Here is a 12478-nt window from a genome sequence, read left to right as displayed (position 1 = left end):
TCAAACTGAAAGTTTGAACAGGGCAAGTTCAGGTTGGATCTAAGGCAGAAGCTCTTCCCTGTGAGGGTGCTGAGGCGCTGGCACAGGGTGCCCAGAGAAGCTGTGGCTGCCCCATCCCTGGCAGTGTTCAAGGCCAGGTTGGACACAGGGGCTTGGAGCAACCTGCTCTAGTGTGAGGTGTCCCTGCCCATGGCGGGGGTTGGAACTGCATGAGCTTTAAGGTCCCTTCCAGCCCAAACCATTCTGTGATTCTATAGCATATCCCCTCATTTCTTTATTAATTTTATTATAAAGCCTCATTAATCCCTTCAGTTCTGTGCAGTTTGTTCACAGGTCAACTGCTTGAAGCCTTTCTCCAGTTTTTCTTCAGTTATCAGTTGGGCAACTTTCCCATCAAGTTGATGCCATTTTGCCTGAGTAGGAGGACCAATGAAAAGGAGAAAGCGTTTTAAGATCTGTGAGATGCAACAGTGTTAAGAGTCTTTAAGACTCCTCCTTACACCACCCCCCCCACTCCACCCCCCCGCCCCAGCCCAGGAGAAGCAAAGACACCCCATCAGCTCTGCCTGGCACTTGCAAGCATGCTCACTCCCAAGATTATCGTTCTTGTGGCTGTATGTTGATGCTCCTATCGATATCCCTGTAAATCAGCCATGTGCTGGGGTTTGTCGTCTCCTCACTTTCGTGCACAAAGTCCTCTGTGTTCAGGCTGTCAGATTCCTAAGCAGGGTTGAAGCCAGGAGTCTCCCCTGCCAAATGCAGTATTCCAGGAGGTTACGTTACACTGTCCTCTAGTGGTAAAGTGTTCTAGTTGCAGCCTTATCTCAAAGGCAAGGGCTTTCAGGCCCTTCATTCTCTGTGTTAGTATATGATAATACTGTTCTTGAAGAGCTATCTCGCTTTGGGAAGGTTTGGTTGGCTGCCTCAAGCCATCTTCTGTGTTGTTCCTTGATCTCAAGTGGAAGAATATTTGTTGGAAAAGTGCAAAACATGAAGTCAAGGGATGTGAGTTATCCATTTGAACTGTGAAGGCTTGGTGAAACTCTGGGTACCATTTTTCCCTGACGTTTTTTTTGTATGGAGAGTAGGGTGACGATAACAACTACTTCATCATGGTGTTTGAGGACTGTTGATGGAAACAGAGTCCTTGGTGCAAAGAATATACAGTCTATAAAACCCAGTAACACATTGCCTGTTACAGCAGGACACGAGCTCTTTGGGAGAATCCAGTCTCAGAAGTGGTATTTTTTTATATGTTTGCATAAAACCAGGGTGAACCCATGCTCATAATTTTGAAGTTCAGTGGTTTTCAGTGAATTCTTACCTAGTAACACGGACTGCAAAGCAGATGGAGGCTAGGGAAAGAAAACAAAAAGCCACAAAGATTTCAAATGTTTCCTTTACTTTTCATATGGGTGTTTTAGAGTATGTTTTGTTAATATGTTCAGACCTAAATGATTAAATCATTTCTCAGTGTTAATCAGTTGTTGATTTAACTTTTACATTAAAAATCTTTTGAGATAAATAGAAAGTAATAAATTATTTCAGGTTACTGTCTGTCCTGGGTTCAGCAGTAGCAGTCAGTTTTTCTCCTTCTTGGTAGCTGGTGCAGCGCTGTGTTTTGACTTTCAGCCTGGGAACAGTGCTGATAACACCAATGTTTTTAGTTGTTGCTCAGTAATGTTTACCCTGACCAAGGACTTTGTGAGGCTCATGCTCTGCCAGGGAGGAGGGGAACTCGGGAGGAAGCAGACAGGACACCTGACCCAATCTAGCCAAAGAGGTATTCCATACCACAGCACGTCATGCCCGGGAGGGTAAATGGGAGTTACCCGAAAGGACATGGGGTCTTCTGGGTCGGACTTATTTTCAACGGGTGGTATCGTATTCTCTTCCCTTGTTATTTTCTCTTATCATTATTATCATTGGTGGTAGCAGTAGTGATTTGTGTTTTACCTTAGTTACTGGACTGTTCTTATCTCAGCCCGTGGGAATTACATTCTTTTGATTCTCCTCCCCTTCCCTCTGGGAGCGGGGAAGGGGGAGAGGGGAAGGAAAGAAAGAGGGGGGAAAAGGCGGGGGGTGAGTGAACGAGCTGTCTGGCTGGGTTTAAACCATGACACTGTCTGGTATCATAGAACCACAGACTGGTTTGGGTTGGAAAGGACCTTAAGATCATCCATTTCCTACCCCCTGCCACAGGCAGGGACACCTTCCACTGGAGGAGGTTGCTCCAAGCCACTGTGTCCAACCTGGCCTTGAACACTGCCAGGGATGGGGCAGCCACAGCTTCTCTGGGCACCCTGTGCCAGCACCTCAGCACCTCACACGGAAGAGCTTCTGCCTAAGAGCTCATCTCAGTCTCCCCTCTGGCAGGTTAAAGCCATTCCCCTTGTCCTGTGCCTACATCCCTTATCCAAAGCCCCTCTCCAGGTTTCTTTTAGGGCCTCCTTGTGTATTGGAAGGCTGCTGTAAGAACCCCCTGAGCCTTCGTGTCCCTGTTGATAATTAATAACTCTTATAATAGAATAAAACTCACATGCATTTTTCTGCACTCTTACAAAGGAATAAATAAAGAAAGAGGGAAGGAAGAAAAGAAAGAAGTTAGTTCATTAGAAATTATCACCTCCAGCCAGTGCCACCTTTACCCCCCCAACAGGGCTGTAATCTGACTTTCTTTAGATCTCCAGGGTGCAGCAATTAGGTAAGACTTAATGATTTTCATGAGTCCCTGTGTCTGGTTTTGGAGGCCACTGTTCAGGACTCAGCAGACAGACAAATCCTCATCTTAGGTCATTTGAGTGAGGCAACCGGACAGTTAATTTCACACTGATCAAAGGTAATTTGAGGGGTGGCAGATCTAGGCTTGCTGGGCTGTAGCTCAATGTGTTACAAAGGATTGCTCTAAAGGCGTCAGTGAAGGATTTGCTGTGGAGGAAACAGCAGTAATGTAAGTTCTGTGGTTTGTCGGATAAACCTCACTCTTCTGTGCCCGGTACTAAATCACTGCTCGAGTGGCTTGCTTTGTATGTAATAGGTTTTTGACATAGAGGTTTTTAAGACACTGAAGTGTTGTTTAGGCTTTAAAACATACTTGGTTCACCACCTGTATGCTCCACCACCACACGAGGCCCTGGAGCTCACTATCAGTATTGGTCCAATATTGGAGTGAGGCTTGCTGCCATCTGACTTGCTACTGCTAAAGGAGCTTGAGATGGAGCCGAACATCACAGATCAGTGCTGAGGATCTCCACCTGCATAAATGAATCATGGATCATGTTTGATCACTTACAAATACAGGGCACAATATAGAAACCAAATAGCCCTCACGTACATGGTCAGCAGGGAGAGTATAAGCTCTTTGATCGGGTATTCTCATTGCCTTGGGGAGAAGGGGGGCTGCTGATTAAGGGTGTGCCTGATGGGTACCCTGATAGATCCCATGAACAACTGCCTTACAGCAAGGCCAAGATTTCAAAAGGAAAACTAGCTCTACCACATGTCTCAATTCTTTACCTTCTTTGTTGGGGGGAAGAAGTGGGAGTTTCTTGTAGCAGCGCAGGTAAAAAAAAAACTTGCAAGGAAGGGATTTTAGCAGAGGGCACAGGACAAGACCTGAGCCACCTTCTGTTGTGGTTATTTTTGTTGGGGGGGTGGGGGGGTGGTGGTGGTGGTGGTGGTTTGTTGCTTGGGTATTCTCTTCAGGGAGTGGTTTCTGTGATGGATTTTCCATACATGTATGCGGGAAGAAAGGAGCCAAATTTCTTCTTATCCCAGGTGTGTCAGCTTGTTCTTAAGTAGCATGTCCTGCTGGTTTGGGGACATCACGTCGCATTATCTGGTTTTACGCTATTGGCACATACAGTTTTCTCTTTAGAAGCTGGGAGGTTTGCTCATAGCCCTTAACCAGCACCTCAGTCCTACACTGTGGTAAGCAAAGTCAGCAACTCCTTCCTATCTTACTAGAACTTTTCTTTTTGAACAGAGTCAATCCCTTTAACAAAATGAATTATTTAATCTATAGTATTGACAAAGTTGATTTTTGCAAATAAATTACTTCTAAATTCATATTGCTTTGTCCAAAAGTTGATTAATCCTGTCTTCAGGTTTTTGAGTTTATAAGCCCTTTTGTGCTGATTTATGCTTCCAAATAAGCTTGTCTTTTTAAAGACAAGAAGTAGTTTAGATGTGACAGGAAGGATATGGATTTTCTTTTTAATAATAAGTACTGTAGATACTACTAATAAGTATTTGTAAATTTAATAATCTGTTTCTCCCTGCTCTTAGATGAAGATCAAATCACGTAATACCAGGATTTACCACTGATTCTCTGGAATTTTTTATCAGTAATGACTAGGAAGTGTGTTTACTATGCAGATAAAAGTAAGTAGTACAAATAGAGTAGAGGTTAGAGAACATATTTGAATAGAAGATAGTAGATGTGAAAAGTACATGTGTGCATGGTAAACAACTGGAATGAGATTCTGGCTTGACACAAACCATTACAGCTCCATGGAAGTTAATAGAGCTATACAAATTCACATGAGCTGAGAATCAAAGTAATGAAGTTTAAACTGAAGCAGGGGAAGTTCAGGTTAGATCTAAGGCAGAAGTTCTTCCCTGTGAGGGTGCTGAGGTGCTGGCAAGGGTGCCCAGAGAAGCTGTGGCTGCCCCATCCCTGGCCAGGTTGGACACAGGGGCTTGGAGCAACCTGCTCTAGTGGAAGGGGTCCCTGCCCATAGCAGGGGTTGAAACTGGATGAGCTTTAAAGTCCCTTCCAGCACAAACCATTCTGTGACTCTGTGATCCTAAGAGAAAAAGGGAGAACTATGGATGGACTTGGAGTATGCGGGGAGGAAGTCTGTAGATTGCAGGGGGAAATAACACAGCAGATGTGACAGTGATGCTTCAGACACTGGAATAATTGTATTTCTGGTTCTGTATGTGTGGTAGTTGGCTCATAAATGGTTTCTTACACACACAAGACCTTGAAGTAGGTAAGAATATAGTTTGTCTTGGTAGGTCAAGCAGTGCACTTAAATGGTCCAGCCGCTGGATGTCTCTCTTGTGCTTACATGAATGAGGACTGGCCTTTCAGAGTGAAAACCCTACTCTCAGAAAGATAAATGGGTCAGTATGGAAAGCCAGCTGTCCAGATGACTGAAATGATGTGACACCAGGCCAGCTCTCGATATGATAGGCTGTAAGTACGAGACATAAGCAAGATTAACAGTTGAGAAATGCAGTTTTCCTCCATTGCAAGAGCCCTTCTTCCCAGACCCGTTCTTCTCACTTGTGCTCTGCACAACTGTGTTAACCTGCTGCCAGTAACTGAATGTGATTTGAGAAAACAAGTTAAAATCAGTGGTGCCTTTCTCAATAGATACAATAGGTAAGCAAAACACATGGCAGTGGAAATGCACTGGGATTTCTGGCTCAGGTCAGTTTTAGTTGGTAGTAACTTAAGTTAGCCAAGAATTTCCCTTTTCTGGAAGAGTCTGCACCTTCTATTTATTTCTCTAGTTTGAAACAGAATTGAGAGAGACACATTCAGACCTTCCCATGAAATCCTGTTCTGGCAAAGTAAACATTAGGGAAGACTTTTGGCCATTTGTGTGAGTTGGGGGGGACAGGCCAAGGTCTTTGTTTTGCTCAGCTGCATTGCTTAAGCAGTGGAACTCTTTCTGCATGCACATTATCAGCTCTTGTTTGGTTGAGGTGTCAAAAATACATGAATGGAGGGAAATGCTTCAAAAACCCTTTTGAGGTTAAGACTTCAACGCCTCTGACGTGCAGAATCAAAGAGTTTTGTCCTGCTTTGTAGCCCATAGCTTTCAGTGCTGTGAAATTTAGGGAAGAACAGAGTGAAGCCTCAGGCTGTGATTTCAGAAGGACCTGTGAAGGTAAGTGCTGAGAATTTAGGGCTTCAGTGATTTAAGTAGGATAATACAGGAATTTGGGGCTGGGAAGGGATGTAATAGAGATCTTTAAGTTTCAGGGTGCTGTGATGACTGGTTAATTTTTTCCATTCTTCAGTTCTCTACGCTATCTTCAGAACAAGATTCATCTGTATATTGTGAGCTAGCATCTTTCCTTATACTATTTGTTTAATTCTTTCTGTTAAAACCCAACTTATATTACAAATTCTGAATGCTAGAAGTCTATTCTTTATTCTGGTATGTTTCAGAATTGGGCTGGATTTATTTTCTGCATCTCTCAGGATCTATGGAAGAAGTCAAGTAACGTTTTACTTCAACACTTGGCCAGTGTTTGCGCTCCTCTAGTTTATTTCTTTCCCAAATGTTGCCACGAAGTGATAGATCTTTGTGTACATTCTTTGTAATCAAAGTGGGATTAAGCTGAGGTCCTGTTTCCCTGAATGTAGCAGGAAAAAAGACAATAGGAAACAGCTCCCTTGGCAGTAGCCCAAGTCTCTCTCTTCAATCAGCAGAAAATTCTCGCTCCCTATTTTTTTCCTCCTTGTGGGAATTCAGGATCATTCTACAAAGTCTTTTTAATGTTTTGGGGTTTTTTTTGCCTGCACATGTAATATTTATGACTGGCTTGGTTACCCCATTTTGCTAAAATCACATACATACACACCTTTGTATTCACATCCGCATGGATCCCACTGTTTTTATTTGCCTGTCTTGTGGCATTTCCAGTTTGCCCACAGTTATATTTAAAAAGTGTTTTCCTCTCTAGGACTACAAACTGGTTCCGTTCCACTTTGTTTCCTGACGGTTTTCTCTGTGGCCAGCAAGGAAAACAGGCAGGGAAAGTGTGCCTCCTGTTTCTTTGTAATGGGTGGGTTTAGGAACCAGTCTATTACCATATGCTGAAATGTGCTGTTATCAATTCTTTGGAGCTTCGCTTTTTTGTAAAGGACCTAAAAAGCATTTTTGCTCTGTCATATATCATCCTGTGAAATTTAAATACCAGAAATGCTGTTTAACAGTCTAAAGCATTAAATAGGGGATGTGCTTATTGCAGTGTTCTCAAAGCTTAGGACAGGCAAACCTGCATTTTGCTATACTGAGTATTTTAAGGCCTATACTCCTTCTGGGTTTTAGCTTTTCCAAGGGTAGTGTTAGGAAAGATCTTTGCCTAATCCTTCTTATGTATAAAAACAATAATCAGAAGTGGTAGTTCAGTGCAAGAGCCAGGTTGTGTGGTTGTTATCTCAGACTGGCAGTGAAACCCCGAGAGAGTTATTTCATTTTGTAAATTAGCATGTAATTAGAAAAGGAGTTTGACCTTGATCTGTGGGCCATGTTTGGTGGGGTTTTTCCCTGGCAAAATCAAGAATAGGCAGCATCACAGTCATAGAATCATAGAATGGTTTGGGTTGGAAAGGACTTTTAAGATCATCCAGTTCCAACCCCCTCCCCACAGGCAGGGACACCTCACACTAGAGCAGGTTGTTCCATGCCCCTGTGTCCAGCCTGGCCTTGAGCACTGCCAGGGATGGGGCAGCCACAGCTTCTCTGGGCACCCTGTGCCAGCGCCTCAGCACCCTCACAGTAAAGAACTTCTGCCTTAGATCTAATCTGAACTTGCCCTGTTTCAGTTTGAACCCATCACCCCTTGTCCTATCGCTGCAGTCCCTGATGAAGAGTCCCTCTCCAGCACCCTTGTAGCCCCCTTCAGACACTGGAAGCTGCTCTGAGGTCTCCACGCAGCTTCTCTTCTCCAGGCTGAACAGCCCCAATGTTCTCAGCCTATGGTTTCTTTCTGTAGCTTTCATCTAGATTTAGTGGTTCCTTCAGAGTTTGCATCATTAATTCCCCTATACTGAATCTTGCAACAATATTTGTCCTAGTGTTGCCAGAATTCCCCGTTGTGTGGATCTATTAGAACTCTGCAAAAGGAGACGTGGAGGGAAAGGCACATACACAGATGAGCGCCGTACAGAGCTCTTCAAGTACCAGTGTATTTTTAGTCAAAAGCAAATGTCTGTTTAATTCAAGAATTAGAAAATTGGATGGAAGAAAAGTGGGTCTGTAATTCTGTTCATAATTAGAGAGGTCCTTTTTGGGGGGCTGAAGCTAAGTAACGTGAACTATGTAGGTTTCTGAGCACCATAGAAAACATCAAAGTTGATAATGTAGGAGGTTCTTGTGGTCCAGGAAAAGGAGGGGGATTGGTTTCTAAGATAGTGAAAATCGGCATCGCTCAGTTGGAGCTCTTGGTTTCTGTTGATATACAGTAGGTGGAAATCGGGTTAGGACTGCAAGTTGTACAGAAACAAAGAAAACCAAAGAAGCTGTGTTGAAAGCATCCATCTAGGAAAACATTGTGGGAAGAAAACCGCAGTGAAAACAGCACCCTTGCTAAATTCAATTTACTATGAAATTTAATAACGTTTCCTAGTGGGGAGTTGCTGGAAAATGTGGCCTGCAATATGATTGCTCATTTAGCTGCCTTGACATTATATTTACAAGAACTATGTTCCTTTTCTTTTGTTTTCTATTACTTCTAAAGAAGCTTTCTAGAGAAAAATGCCTGTGCTTTATAACCACCTTAAGAAGCATTTGCTATGGTTGTTTCTAAAGGAACAGCTTAATAGTTTCATAAATATCCAAGTTAATAGGCTCCTAAACCCAAGGAGAATTGTCTGTAGGGGATTTCTACTTACACAGAAATAGCTACTCTTGAACTGAAACTTTCCCTAAAGTTTCCCTCTAAGCCTGTTACCTATTACCACGTACATTGCTGTCTTGATCCTACTTCCTTTTGCTGTTTTGAACCAACAGTGGGTAGGCCAATACTCCCATAAGATGGACTTGGGGTAAAACATGATCTTACAAATTACAGCACATGAATGACATTAAGTGTAGCTTGGGACTGTAAGATCACAAACAGGCTAATGGCAACACACTCTTTGCAGATGCAACAGTTGTGCCACATCATCATAAAGCCCATTATGGCTGGATTTGAAGAAAAGATCAAATCTTTCCAAAAGTGGCTTCCAGAGAGGAGTCTGAGAAAACGAATCTCTTTTTTTCTTGCATTGAGTTGCTATTTGATATGCAGTAGGAGATGCTTCTCCTTTATGTTTGCTGCATTTTTTCCCTGATTTAAACTGGAATGGTGTTACAGCACCTAACAGTCTTGATAAGCAGCTTTTACAAGACAGAAAATCATTCTTTCCTGCATAATGTGTATGAGCGTCATAATGGCCATACTTAACAAAAACAAGCTCTTTCCTCCCCTTAGAAGTGCAGGAGAACCCAGCTAATGGCAAATTAAATTACACTGTGCTTTATTCTTCTGTTCAATATCGATGTTGTACTTGGGGAGTGGGGGGGTTATCCTTCTTAGGCAGCTCACGGAATCGTGCTTAGGAAAGGCCATGTGAAGCATGGAAAGAGATGCTAGAAAACTGGGTCTTCCTGTTAGGATTTTGGAACAGGCCTGAAGTCCTGTTGGATTTTCTGCTGCTAAAGCCTTAAACCAGTCTGAATGCAGTAGTGTTGATTTTGCACAAGGAAGCAGGAGACTGAAACAAGACTGAGCAATGCTGGTTTGTTTGGTGCAAGCTGCTGGTACTCTCCCCATCACAGCTGAGCTGGTTCCACCTAGGAAGTGCAAGTGAGCTGTGATTTAGTTTGGTGTATCTGCATCCCCATCTGGGGTGCCCATGAGACCGACACTAAGAAGCCCTTGCCCTATCCTTCTTTACTGTTCCTGGGTGTGGTGATTTCATCTGATGTGCAGGCAGCTGTTGATCATGTTAGGTATTTGTATTTCACATTCCTCAAGTCTCCTAAATTCTTTGTCAGTGGGGAAGAAACATCCATAAAGTTGTTTACCCACTGGCAAGTTTTCTAAGCCTGTTATCTACAGTTTTATATAAGAGCTTGCATCAAAATCTTGATTTTTGAAAGGTAATTCTAGAACTACTTTGTTTCTATGGGAGACTGGTTCCCTCCAGAAAAACGCATGCCTCCTTAGGAAGGATGATGAGATGTCATCGTTTTGACTTTAGAGTGAGCTCTTAGTTCCCTCAACTGCTGTTTCCTGACAAATCCATCCCTGATGCTCCTGATTGCAAGGAAAAACATCTTTTCTCCTTCAGGCAACAAGGAAGCCTCTCCCCCTTTCCCCTCTGCTCAACTGCAGTTGAACAAAAACCATCATAAAAACTTGGAGGGAGGAATAGAATTCAACATTTCTTCTAATCGCCAAGCACGATATAAAATAAATCTTAATCCCCAAGAGTCCTCTCTTTAAAATGTGTGTATCCTCTTTCCCCACTATACTAGGCTGAAATAGTGAGGCAGGAACCAGCCCCACTATTAGGCTGACTCGGATCTTCTATTCTGCTGAGGCTGATGGCATCTATTACCTTTCTCTTGCTTAATTTTGGGGCTCCCTCTCTATTACTCTCCTTCTCCCACTCATCACTCCCTCTTCCTTGTGTCACTCTGTCCTTTTCTTGATTCTCTGACAGCTTTGCAGTTTGCTCCAGGGTTGGACCTAGAGTATATTCTGTTCTGTCTCACTGGGGAAGCTGAAACTTTGCATCCCTTGAATTTCTCTGGCTGTTGCGTAATTGAATTGAGAGGGTCAATCAGCATTTGATTATTCTGACAGTCTTCATGGAAAAGTTTGTCCAGTCAAATCATAATGTAATTACAGACTTTGCTTTTAGCATGAATATATTTCCTTTCAGCGACACTGGAATTATTTACTATTCCCAGTGCTTATGTATTACTTTGACAGAGATGCAGTGGGCTATGAGTAATTTTAAGGTGGCACAATTTAGCCCGTACAGCTTAAAAACAAGGATCTCCCCCCTTCCCTTTTGCTCCATCACATTATCAGTGGACACATTTGAATTGTCAGCTTTCCCAAAGCCTTGGTGTGCAGCCTGGAATGATCAGATTAATTTAATTGCATAACCACATTATTGCTAACTAGTACTGTACGCCCTCTTGTTCTTGCTTTATCTTTCCCCTGCCAGTTCTTCTGGGATTTATTCTTCTTCTTCTTATTATTATTCATCCTATTAGTTTAAACATAAGAATTCCAGGTCAAAATAGCCTGTAATGTGGAAATGTAGGCTTCCAGGAGCTGTGTGGGCTAGGAGTAAACTTGTGACTTTGTCTGGAGGCAGGATGCTAAGATGGCTCAGCCGGCAGGTTAACGATGATTGCCGTGAATATTAAATGACAGAAGCAAAACAAAACTCCCAGAGAGACTCTCAGGCACAAATCATACCCAGCAGCACAACCAGCTTGACAGCTGCCTTGCAGTAGACTGTCTTGAAAGGAAACAGTGCTGAGGCATTTCAGAATGTTTTTTATATCCCTTAAAGCCAATTTGTGATGCGCTGTTTGAAAGCTGGAGGCCTTAATGATTTATAGCTGCAAAGCACAAATCTGTTTTCTGAAGTAGATAAATAACAGGTAAAAAAAAAAAAAAGTGTTTCAGAATATTTCTGAGCTTTGTGCTTGCTAAAACAGGGCACGAGGGGCAAGCCTTACTGTTGAAGTTGATACCAGCTCTTTTGTGTGCAGCTATAGTCTCACTTCTTCCTCTGAAGTTCTTCTGTTTCCTTCTTTGGGGTGGGTTTATTTTCCTCTCTAAAAAGACCCCACTGCAGGGCATAGAATGACAAACTACAGATGGGTTTGTTTCTTTCTTGTGATTTGTCCCAGACAGGATCAGAGCTTGCTGTTCACAGAGCTCCTCCTCAGCTCCAGTGGTGTAATGCCAGTTCCCGCTATGTGGAAAAAATGCTCTATTACATGCAAAAGCTTAAATTCAAGCACCTTGGATTTATTTGATGTAATCCCAACACAGCTCTGGGATGATCCCACTAACAGCACTGCAGTCTTGCTCCGTTTCTAAAAGAATGTCTAAAGGTGAGATATTCTCTATGGCTCAGAGATAATCTTTGGTACACTAAACAAGTCAGGGTCAGATTCTTGAACGTAACTTACTTGACTTTCGTGGTTATGTAAATTTATACCAGCTTAATATGTGGTTCAGTGATTTTCAGACACCAAAAGGAAGGAGCTGAAATAACAGTAGGTTTTGTCAGATAACTGCATGTAGGCATGATCCATTTTGTGGTGTTATTCTGAGTATAAAAAGATCAAGTAAATCTAAACTATTTTTAGGTGCAGTGAGTCAGTCTAAATGAGTTGATGGAAAAAGATACAAATGAAAGGACAGTCCACTTAGAGGAAGTTATGGAGAGTAATGCTTTTACATAAATGTTCTGCAGAATTCACTTGGCTTTCCAAACCCTGCCTGTAAGTCAAGAAGGGCTTTCCAGTGGCTTGTGGAGACCTCTCTAGACGTACGGTACTGTCTTTGTTTTCGGTTCAATTGCATTAAAACCAGCACATGTTTTAAAAGTAGAATTTTTCAAGTAAGTAATTGATGCAGTTATTCTAGTGATTATGAACAGTGTGTGCAGTTGGAAAGGGAAGCAGCCAGCACCATCCCAGCTGTGAAGAAACCA

General features: G+C 42.6%; 1 long non-coding RNA gene across 2 annotated transcripts in view; it reads left to right on the top strand.

Moving 5' to 3' along the window:
* LOC130608751 (uncharacterized) overlaps positions 1-12478 on the top strand; it is a 51680-nt gene that overhangs the window by 38524 nt on the left and 678 nt on the right. The window contains exons 2-3 of one of the 2 annotated variants that reach the window (XR_008974635.1): positions 2566-2704; positions 11671-12318. This is a non-coding gene — a long non-coding RNA (uncharacterized LOC130608751). Of the gene's footprint in view, positions 1-2565; positions 2705-11670; positions 12383-12478 lie in introns of those variants that run through there. The other variant, XR_008974634.1, reaches the window with a different exon arrangement.

The sequence above is a fragment of the Pezoporus wallicus genome, unplaced genomic scaffold (genome assembly GCF_028554395.1).
Source record: "Pezoporus wallicus isolate ANWC-B61680 ecotype Strahan unplaced genomic scaffold, APGP_CSIRO_Pwel_v1 contig_14755, whole genome shotgun sequence".
Classification (NCBI taxonomy): domain Eukaryota; kingdom Metazoa; phylum Chordata; class Aves; order Psittaciformes; family Psittacidae; genus Pezoporus; species Pezoporus wallicus.
Note: the sequence above shows the minus strand (reverse complement) of the source record. Positions and strands in the feature narration are given on the sequence as shown.